Genomic DNA, 10123 nt, shown 5'->3' with positions numbered 1-10123 from the left:
AACCTGTTCAGCCTCCACAGGAGAAGGCTGAGGGGGGATCTAGTGGCCTGTTATAAACTAGTCAGGGGGGATCAGCAGGTATTGGGGGAGTCCCTGTTCCCCTGAGCACCGCCAGGAGTGACCAGGAATAATGGTCACAAGCTGGCAGAGGGTAGGTGTAGGCTAGATATCAGGAGGCGCTGCTTCACAGTCAGGGCAGCTAGGGTCTGGAACCAACTTCCAAGAGAAGTGGTGCAGGCTCCTACCCTGGGGGTCTTTAAGAGAAGGTTAGATGAACACCTTGCTGGAGTCGTTTGACCCCAGTACTCTTTCCTGCCATGGCAGGGGGTCGGACTAGATGATCTACTCAGGTCCCTTCCAACCCTAGAAACTATGAAACCAGGAGCCCTAGGCTCCCTGTTACACAAGGACTTCTGTTGATATCCCTCTCAAGGCTAAGAGTAAACCTTTCCAGTCACAGAAAAGTGCATTTGAGCAGCAAAGGAGAAAGAACTGCAAAATCACTTCTTTTGCTACCTGTCTAAGTGAGGATCAGAATTAAGATACAGAGGAGAATGAACAATAGAAGTATTTATCTTCCAGGTGTTCAATAAGCTGGAGAATACTGGAATATTTGAAGTATGTTACATTATATTGACAACGGGAAACAGCAAGCAAAGCTCTGCTTCTGCTATTCTCCAGGGATGGAGACAGTTAACATACACAGACTGAAGGTACTGCTGTATTCATAAACACAGAGAGTTGAGCGCTATTAAGATTTTTGTACATGTCTTCCAGCCCTTATATTATTGGGGTTGTATTATTTTAACTCACCTATCACAGACACCTGCATAGTTAAGAATATAAGATGAGGGAAAGAAAATTTTTACTTACCTAGATGTTGTTAAGACCAGAGAAAGTCTCCCAGGGAAGCTGCATGGAAAAACAATTTCTCTCACTGTTCCCTTTAAATATGCGCTTTAAATTGTGATCCTTGAAAGTGGGCTATGGAAGTAGGAAGCAGGCAGCTCCATTTATTTCTCTCTTCTCCACATTCCTGGCTGTGTCTACCTTTAATTTTCTCTCCTTTTTGTTCAGGCACCTGGGAGAGGGAATGAGTAGGATTATAATCCTGCTTCTCTCTTTCTTGCACTGTTATCTTTTATTATATCTCCTCAGAGTAGAAAATGGACCATTTTTATGTTATTTTCTTTTTTTCTAAGGGTTAACAGAATAGTTGAGTGAGTCACATCCAACGAGTTTCACTGTCATTGGGAGGAAAGATAAGAGTCTCCTAAAGAAAGTGAGACGGTCATAGTTCAGTGTAATTCACTATGTTTTAGCTCAAGAGCATAACAGCTTCCACCCAGGGTGGTGGAAATAGCTGCAACTTGACCCAAAGAGAGAGATTGAATCTATGTGCTCCTGCCTCCTGATTTTCTGCTATTGTCAGGCCCCAGCCAGCCCATTTACAGAGTGACAGGTCCAACAATCAGCAAGGGATGGGAATTGAGAAAATATAGGTAATTCTGCTGCAGAAAAGACCTGCTACTGGAGTGGCAATTCTCACTCTCTCTTGCAGTTCAATCAGACAGAAAAATCCAAGAAGGGAAGATGATACATTTCAGATCCTACTAAAAATCCTACTCCAGTCTGGCAATGAACCATGTATTGCTGCCCTCACCACAAAAGTCAATTGTACTCCATGCAAGTGTATGACTTAATGCGATACCAGGATCTAAGTCTGGAACAGCTTTGAAAAAAAAACACCCGTGTTTCCTGTTGCCGCTAAATCATCTTGTGCCTTTGCCTGCACTTGCTACAAATTGTTACTTCAGAAATCTGTCCCACTTACATTGGGTGTCAACACCCCAATATTTGCCTGTATGGCCAGCACTTTATTCCTGTTATCCTTTCTTGAAATGCTACTGTTTAAACATGATCCTTCTCAAGATCATATGGTGGCTTTGCTTGCACTGTCTCAAGAGAGCTGCTGGCTGAACGTATTGCTAGCAGCTGTGATTCCTTCCCGAGAAAATGCAAGTAAGGAAGCTGATGACAGAGGTGAACAGTAGCATTAGATTACCATTTTAGAAAGAGTGAAATTTATTTGAGAAAATGCTATTTTCCCCATTGTGAACAAGCTTTAAACATCAGTCAATCTTCTGGCTTAGTGCCTCTAATCCTCATTTTAGGCTTTTCTTATGCTACTGAATATTTTTGCATAAGAATCCTGTAGTCTAATGCCCTTTGAGGAGCACAGTATCAATACAAACCACTTCCCGCGTTTTTTGTCCTTCAGTAATAAGCCTAGACTTGAACATGCCCGTCCAGTTTTCCTGCCCCAGCAATTAAACTGCAGTTGACAAGTTTGGCTCCCTCAGTCACCAACCCCTCAAGCACGTTTAAATGAGGGAACTGACTAGACCCTGGCTGTGAAGTATTTTAAATCGGTTTTCAAGCAGAATGCTTACTGGATGACAATCACCATGGGTCATATGCACCCTGTAGTCATGCTTAAACACAGGAGCTCGTCTACAGAAGTAACCACAGCCTCTCTGTCCCTGTGATCGCACCACAAGGGAACTGCATCAAATGACAGTGCCATGGAGAAAGGGGGGAAATAGAATATATATTCTTCCAAATGCATGCAGGTTGAAGATCCCCAGGAATGATGGATACCAGAACTACCATGCACAATAGGCTTGTAGATGGTGACAGGACTGACTGATTCTCCCAGGAATGGCATTACTTCTGATTTTCTTGACATTGATGCTTGCACCTATAGCAGTATTGGCAACTCTCATGATTTTTGGCATTGTTCTTAAAGTCTGCACTTCGGGAATGTGAAAAACTGAGCTCTTTCTTTTATCTAGCTATATATAAATATAAATATAGATAAATGAAAGAGCTCAGTTTTTCACATTCCTGAAGCATAGGCTTTAAGAACAACACCAAACATCATGAGAGTTGCCAATACTGCTACAGTGGCTGTACATACAGAGGGAAGCTGCAACCATCTGGAGAAGTACTGATATACATATCGGTGTGGTCAGTGTTGCTAGGGAAATATGCTTTTAGAATGGCTGTTTCCTAGATCACCTCTGTAAATCTTTGGAGATCATAGCAAAAAAAGTCCAGGTCTATCCTACTTCCTGATATTGTTCTTTCAGCTGCAGAAAAGATATTATTTAAACACTTTTGTTTCCATGGATTGTTCATCGGGTTTCATAAGAAGGTACAAATTATTCTTCAACATGCTACATCATAAAGTTCATCTGGTGGAAGACACTGTGTGCATATTTATTTAAGGACTACACTTAAATATGCACACAGAGCCATGTCTGTGTGCATATTTATTTAAGGACTACACTTATCTACAAATGTAGCACCGGAACCTTTTTTGTGTAAAAACAAACAAGCTATCGCGCGAATGGTTGGCTACAGTCAACAATGGAAAAGAGGGGTTTAGTTAAGTAACCTCCACCCCACACACACACCCCACCAGCCTCAATACCATGTCTGGAAGTTGTTTAGCAGGGCAGTTAATGGCTCTCTTGCGTGCCTTAAGAGAGAAGTGGAATTGCTAACGACTGATATATTAGGGATTGTGAATCAGTAGTGCTTGTATGATACCCGTTTAACAAAATGCAACAGTAGAAACTGACAGAGGAAGGAGAAAGCCTGGAGAACTTGTCAACTTAAAAGTAAAATGCAAAATGAGCAAAATGACAATTTATAGTCTAACAGTAAAGATGAAGTATACCCAGGGCCTTTTAAACGTCTATCCAGAACATCTGTTGGTTTAATTAGGAACAGATATTTTGTTCTATGTACAAATATTCACGCCAGAAAAACTACTTTTACTGTGTTTTGTTTTCATTAAAAGAAGGATTGTCAAACCAGCCTCAGTAAGGAGTGCTTTAATATACTCCATACAAGACAAAGATGGAAAACATACAGGGCATCCTAATGAGCTTATATGTTAGCAGTACTGTTCTTACATATTTTAGAGGACCTGAAAGATCACTTGACCATGCATCAAAGAAGAATACAGGAAAGTGTCTGTGTAATCCATTGATTACATAGTGCAGACCAAATAGTGCAGAAACAGAACGTAGAATAGCCATAGCTCTGCACATGTGGAACACCTGATCCATATTTTGAACAGATGACTGTTATACCTACAGCCCTGCTTCTCTTGTTTGGGTCCAAGGCTTGCTACGTGATGTGTAAAAGAAAAATGGCAGCTGAAGAATTGGGACAACCAGAGTCATTATCCCAAGCCCCAAATCAGCTCACTTCATCTTTTACCCACCAGCATCTTTGGATAAAAACTTAGACTGCAAATCCAAAATGAAAGAACTGTTTTACTTATACCTGGCACATCCTAGGCTATATTTTATTACTCAGAAAAAAATATTCCACAGCTCTATTAACAGATTTTTTAATTGTGTCGAGTTCTTCCAGTATGTGAGCTGTCTGCAGAAGGCCAGGATTTCGGAGGTCAGGTGAAGTTGGAGAAACAGGATGAGGATGAGAGCCCCAAACCAGCATGTTATTCCAAGCCCTGTAATTTCAGGCATCAACTTCAGATAATGATAGTGTAGGAGAAGAATGAATGTTACCATTAGGTATAAGAACGCCAGCCCATCTGAGACTCACACAGGGGGAGGCAATGAAAAAGATATTTGTGTGAATCTTTTCCTGGCCATTATCTCCTTTGTGTTTCTATAGAATAAGTAAGTTCTGATATTCCATTCCCTTTCTCTGTCCCCAGTCCCAATTTTTGGCCAGTTCATGGACCATATAGCCATAACACTATCTTGAAAACGTTAGTATAAGTGAACAAAATATGGCATCCTTTTAATTCATACTTCTTACACTTAACCTTTGAAGGATTTATGTATTTAAAGATATCTAGTGGCATTCCCTCTTTCCTGCTGGAATGGAAACACATGAATGAATCTCCCAACTTTATCAGGAAGATAACTGTGGAAGAATGAAAAATATGGTAATTGGATGGGGATGCCCATACAGCCATTTACAGAGTTAGAAATGTCATTCTCTGCAATGGGCATTCTCTTTTAATTGCACTTCTATGGCACTTCCCAGGCAAAGGCCTCCAAAACACATTAAACATAAGATTCGGCCTCTGCCCTCCAACAAAGCTGATAAATAGTGGCAGTATTAAATAAGGAGAGAAAGTACTTAGAGTTAGGCCCACAGTTTCTAAATTGAACACTTCCCTCTCCTAATTGTGATACATCCTCGTTATTACAAGAACTAGATGCACCTGGTCAAGTTTCCCCTATTGGGCACTCATGAGGTGGCTTTGGGGCCCATATCACTACCTAAGATATGTCAGTTAAGCAGCTTTTTCTAGAGCTCCCACTTTTGGACATCCTTGTTCATCATTTATCTTTCCAGGGACATGTGCTAGGTGAAGCACATCATAGAGACTTTGCAAAAGGGGCTCTGAAACAAATATTCTTTACTTTAGCTAGCACAGGAGAGATGCAGAACCATAAATCACCTACATGTCTTCAGGGTAGGAAAGAGAGGAAGTGTGAAGGGAGCAGGGTGGGACTGTAACCTTTGCTTAACAAGGTGAGGGTGAACATTGAAAGGTAATGACAGGAATCTCCATTTGGGGACAGGAGAGAAGGACGGCATTTGTTGGGCAGATATAGCCTCTATGTGCAATCTGTGTAATTTAGTTCTCCTAATACAAATTTGGATAATGATATTTAGGTTTGTGGGGGGGGCGGGGTTGTTGTTTCCATTGAGGCTAAATCCTCATTGGTGTAAGCTGTCACAGTGATATTAATGACAAAATATGTTATTACAATCCACACCAGCTAAGGATCTGTCCCTTGTTAATTTTCATGGAAGCTCAGCTGCATGTATTACTTACAAGCGAAAAGGAAAAGTGAATGATACATTCAGATCTAGCCTGTACCACTGGGTGTGGATCTTTACAATATAGTGAGAAGCAAGATTTTGGGGGATTTTTTTTAATTGGACCAGCTATATGGTTGAGAGCATAGAGAAGCTTTGCAGCACAAAATGCTCTTCCTCAGGTCTGGGAAAGGAGAGACAGTCTAAGCTAAATGCCATAATATAAAAGAAAGGGGTCACTTATGGGAAATGGGCAGTACACCTCTGGAGCAAGGAGAAGTTAACAGAACTAGTTACAAACAAGTAAAGAATGGTCCAAATAGGCAGAGTTTTGTCAATTTCCAAAACGTGCAGCTGTCACAATACCCATATTTACAGGCAAGATCTCTCCAAAGGCTGTATTTTGTCCTAAAGAAAACAGAGTTACTAGAAAAACTACCATTTTTCCCAGGTTTGATTGACCCAATTTTAAGTGCTGATGTTACACAACTGACCTTTGATGGAATCATTTGTTTCATCTGAGGCTCATCAGATGTCGAGCTCTAGTGATAGGAACTGTCTGGTTACATGAAATTTTTGAAATGGCTTCAAGCTGAAAGACAAATTGCTATGCAAAATCTGGTTTGCAAAGATCGTATATAAATTTGTGGCTATCCCTGGAAGATAGAGCTTTTCATGAGTCTATAAGTGGGTTACACTCCATGAGACTTGTTGTATTTAACATCTGTCTTAACCTTACTGTATATTTTTAGTTTTTTCTTAGGCCCATATAAGAGCAGTTGTATATAAAAAAACCCCAAGAAAACAAAACAGAAAGTTGTAGAAAGGTCTGAAAAAGCATCATATAACATAGGAGGCAAATTCTCCAGTTGTTCTGTTTCCCCTCCCTGCCCCCAGCCTAGTTACAGGCAGTGCAATCTAATGTTAGATATGTTGAGAATGGAAAGGGATTAGGCCCTGTCCTCCTTCAATTTATTCTCTATTTTCCCATCATGTGCTTACAAGCAAACCCTAAGCACTGTTGGCCCAGTTTAGCAAATTTACATACATAAGCTTAAGTCCATCCTGAATCAGCAAAGCACCTGACTTCATGCTTCATTTTAATCAGATGTATAAGTACTAAAGGGGGTTGGGCTGCTAAAATAAGAGGCTCTATGCATAAGTTGATTCCTGTTATGCAAGTGTACCATGGTGCCAGGGCAGTGATTCCATGACTGCATAGGTTTTAGTACCATACTGTTGACTGAGGCATATAACTCAGGGTCTTCTGCTGCAAAAATGCAAGCTCCTACAACTTGAAGTGAAGAGAACCTCTGTTACTTGTAGTAGTAGGGCTATACACACACATCAGGCACTGCCAATAATAGGTCACGTGTGTGAGCACATCTGATTGACTGACTGACCAGTAGAGGGCAGTGGCGCACACCTACAGTGCTCAACCTTACAGGGGTACAAGGAGGCTTGATTCATGTTAAATTGATACCACTGGTAAAATAAAATGATACATTACTTTAAAGTCATCAGATGGCATTACTCATTACTAGTAGCACTTAAAATCCTGGGCAAATAAAATACTGAATGGCAGGCAGCCTTGCATCTTTCAGAGCATTAAATTTGCGTAGAAAAATTAATTAGTTGGAAATGAATTTAATATATTATTTGTTTACTTTTTGCAGGGGTACAGCCCTCCATTTTAATACTCATGTGTGGTGTGAATATATGTGCCCCTCGTGATCAGGTACATCCAATTCCTAAATAAAAATCAGCAATTCATACTGTTTCTTTTTCCAGACAGATCCATTACTAAAAATGACAGGCCCATTAGATCAACAAGGGCACAAAATGTGTTATAATTATCACAGAGCAATAAAGTCAATAAATCTCCTCTGGTCTAAATTATGACTTTATGAAATCAAAAATAACGAAATCCATTTACAGTCTTTCTAAAATCCAGATTCTTGCTTTGGTTAAAAAAAAAAGGATATTAGCAATTATATTCCATTACTCAGAGACGACTACGCGTGGCCTCATGAATGTGATCACAGAACTCTAGGCCTAGAACTCTTTGCTTTAACAGTGGCTCAAACATTGACTCGTTCTGTGGCCTCAGACTAATTGTTTAACCCCTCTGCACCTCATTTTCCCATCTGTAGAACAGAGATAATGCTTACCTCCTTCACGGGAATACTAGGAGGATTAGTTAATGTCTATAAAGCACTTTGAAGATATAAAACCCTCTATAAATGCACAAGAGTGTTATTCGAGGTAGAAAAGAATTTCCCATTTCCTTTTGTCACCAAAGTTCATAGCGTCTCACAGGAATGATTTTCACTTTCAGTAATTTGGTCAGCTCCCACTTACCATAAGATTTATGATTTCATTCTCCTTCGGCTGGTCTGTCACCTTTAAAAGGGATGTGTTTACTGGAAGTCAGCTCTTCCTAAAAATAATTGGCCGGATGTTCCTTCTGGAGACACAGCAGACAGATCATCATCTGTAACAGGCTCAACCTCTGACTACAGAAGTCATGGACTCAGAACAAAGAGTCAGACAATGCCTGCTTGACTATTGCAGGCAGGTCTCAGATATTTTTTCCTGGAATGTAAACACGTAGCATAGAATTCACTGTAGGAAAGAAGAGAGGGTTTAATTACATTAATTTTTGCAGTGTTCCTGAATAGAAATATTTTCAGTAGGACAAATTAATGAAAAGTATCTCTCTTCTGTTCTACAGACTTTGGACATTTGATATGATGAAACAGTCAAGTAGCAGCTCTACAGTAAATGCCGTAAAAAGATTTGCACTTAAAACATAATTAAAATAATACCATTCAGTGTGTCTCTATGAAATCCAGCTGCCAGATTTAGACACAACAAGATTTCAGAGGTTACTTTATTTCTCTCTCAATCTATATATACAGTCAAACACAATTTTATTGTGCTTAGTTTTTGGACTAATAGTGACTTATTAAGAATAATGTACTGACATTTTCCTCGGCTGACCAATTTGGCAAAACCATTGTCTGAGAGTAAAAGATGTTACTTCAAAGGATAGGACCTATTCTTAATTACCGTGTCTCTGAAATCAGAAAGTACTGATTTCAGTATGAGATTTTTAAATGTTCAGGATTGGGCCAAATACATTTCTTGGATGTAAATGAATTTTACACTGAAAAATAAAGGGCAACTTTCAAAGGAAGGTATTCAGAACTGTAACACTGATTCAGGCCAACCAGGGAGAAGGACAAGCATTGCAGTCTATCTATGTCATAAAAGGTCTATAAATGATTGTACATGGTTGACTACCGCTATATGCTACTAATGATAGACTTTCCCTGATTAGTGCAAGTGTCTAAGCTGGAAAGATAGCCACTTAAATTTTAGTTATAGTTACTATGGAATTCACATTGGTAGTAAAGTCTTTAGTAGGCAGTAAAATGGTTAATACTCTACTTACCATTCCATTCGTTCATACTTGCCCACCTCACTTTCACAGATTTTGAAGCCAGGAGGAACTATTATGATCATAGCTGTGACTTCCTATGTCAGACTGACTGCCTACATGACGCGGGTTGTTAATTCACACAACCTGCACCAAGCCCGTTACTTCTGGTTCTGGCTAAGATGTATCTTTTAGAAAGACATCCAATCTTGATTTAAAGACTTCAGGTAATGGTGAATTCAACATATCCCTATGTTAAACAGTTTTCAGTACTCCTTATTATTAGAAATCTGTACCATATTTCTAGTCAGATTTGGTTTCCAGTCTTTGAATTTTGTTATGTATTATTTGCTAACTTAAGCAGCCCACTATCAGAAATCCTCTTTCAACAGAGTTCAGGTCAGAGATCAAGCCACTTTTTCATCATCTTTTAAACTAAATAGATGGTACTAATTCTCTCTCTCAACCTAAGGCAGGTTTTACAAATCTTGAATCACTCCTGTACCTCTGTTCTGAATCCTTTTCTTTCCTATTTGTCATTGTACTTCCCACTTTCTAGGAAATTCTTCTGAACTGATTTTTTTTTCAGTTTTTTAGAATATTGAATATTTCTAGAAAGTATTTCTTCCTGCCACTCTTATCCATGTTTAAATTTAGGCTCAGAAAGAAACATGACAACATCTGAAATACCTAGGGTTTTGCACAGCTCCCCAAATCCTTCATAGATATATATCTTGATATGATATATATATATATATATATATATATATAAAATATCAAATTTAGAAAGTAAACATTAAT

The 10123-nt window shown here is 39.3% G+C and overlaps 1 long non-coding RNA gene across 1 annotated transcript in view; it reads left to right on the top strand.

Moving 5' to 3' along the window:
* The first annotated feature begins 6742 nt into the window (after positions 1–6742).
* LOC109287263 overlaps positions 6743–10123 on the top strand; it is a 9159-nt gene continuing 5778 nt past the window's right edge. The window contains exon 1 of the long non-coding RNA XR_002094802.1: positions 6743–6756. This is a non-coding gene — a long non-coding RNA (uncharacterized LOC109287263). The remainder of the gene's footprint in view (positions 6757–10123) is intronic.

This window comes from Gavialis gangeticus, unplaced genomic scaffold (genome assembly GCF_001723915.1).
Source record: "Gavialis gangeticus isolate Ggan-Ray unplaced genomic scaffold, GavGan_comp1, whole genome shotgun sequence".
Taxonomy (NCBI): domain Eukaryota; kingdom Metazoa; phylum Chordata; order Crocodylia; family Gavialidae; genus Gavialis; species Gavialis gangeticus.
Note: the sequence above shows the minus strand (reverse complement) of the source record. Positions and strands in the feature narration are given on the sequence as shown.